General features: G+C 28.3%; 1 pseudogene; it reads left to right on the top strand.

Moving 5' to 3' along the window:
• Positions 1-917: 917 nt before the first annotated feature.
• LOC113933755 lies at positions 918-1,014 on the top strand (annotated as a pseudogene).
• Positions 1,015-1,490: the final 476 nt, after the last annotated feature.

Below are 1,490 nucleotides of genomic sequence, written 5' to 3'. Positions count from 1 at the left end.
CTTTTTACTTGTCAGCTATTTAATTCAAGATTTCATTTTGTATTTTGGCTAATAAAATTGAAAATACTGACTCTTTGATTCATTCTGCTCTGTGGAGCATATTATTAATTTAAAAAATTGTATCTCTACAATGCTGTTTTCTTCAAATCAGAAAAAATGTGCAAAATGAAATATATTTCCTTTTTTTCTTTTCTGCTGTATATATATTTGTGTAAATATGTATATACTATGTCTGTGTATGTGTGTAAATGTTCAGCCCATATATTTTTATAGGTAGTCATTTTTGCCTTCATACATGAAGGCAGTAGTTGTGGTATCAACAACAAAAAAGTCGTCACTAGAGAAAACATTTGAGATCTATAATATTCCTTTATAATTTAAGGTGAATCATAAAAACACAGTTACTTGTATCTCTTGCTGCCATTGAAATCTCAATGGCTGTTGATTAAAATTGCATAATATTTAATTTAAAGTTAGTCTTATATAGCCAATGTGATGTTCTGAATTTTGGCACAAAGGGCTAAGGTGGGTAGTTAACGTAGATAATCAATTTAATTCAATTTTCCCATCTGCACAGTTTATTTTCTCATTTCATTGCAAAGTTTCATATAAATATAGACAATTGTTATAATTAATTTAAGTTAATGTTAAGATCACTTGAATATTTTACCTATATTCATCCAAAATATACATATGAGGTATCTTGCCAGATCACTTTGCTTCGAAACACAGTAAATTTTCATAATTGCAAAGTTATTGGGTAAATAGAAGACAGATTAGAATTATATTTTGTAGACAAAGCATTAATATTATACATAAGTATATTTTATAGTTTTAGTAAAAAACACTTTTTTAAATACTAAGCTGAAATATGGTAATTATTGCTAAAACTACACATGTCAAATTAACACATTTATGTACTCCCTTCAGCAGCACATATACTAAAATTGGAGAAGATTAGCATGACCCCTGCACAAGGATGACGTGCAAATTCGTGAAGTGTTCAATATTTTGTGCAGTTCCCCAGTGAACCCTTTACAGATTTACCTGGAAAAAACAATATGATTAAAAGCACAATGTGAGACACTGAATCATGAAATTGCAATATTTAACTAGAAAAATATTTCTGTAAAGTAAACTCTGACATGTAAATGAAGCTGAGTTACACCTGAAAAAAAAATAGAACATTTATGTTTTTAGGAACTGTAAATAGAATATTTATATATGAGTTGAGAAATATTATACAACACTTGATTTTTTTTTTCCCTTAAGTCTTGGAATGTGTCCTTGTCCAATTTGGATAAATTTGTTCTCCGAAGTTTTCAAATTAAGTGTGCAGTGTCTAAAAATCTTGTCTGGTACTACTAGAGAGAAATTTTATGCTTATGTTATAGTTGTGCTTCCCAGCTCATTGTTTAGTAAATACATTGATTTGTCAAATGCGGTATCATGATTTTTTAAAAAAATGAATGAAAAATTTACTACTGCAA

This window comes from Zalophus californianus, chromosome 10, assembly GCF_009762305.2.
Source record: "Zalophus californianus isolate mZalCal1 chromosome 10, mZalCal1.pri.v2, whole genome shotgun sequence".
Classification (NCBI taxonomy): Eukaryota; Metazoa; Chordata; class Mammalia; order Carnivora; family Otariidae; genus Zalophus; species Zalophus californianus.
The sequence above is the reverse complement of the archived record's forward strand: the minus strand, read 5'-3'. Positions and strand labels throughout refer to the sequence as shown.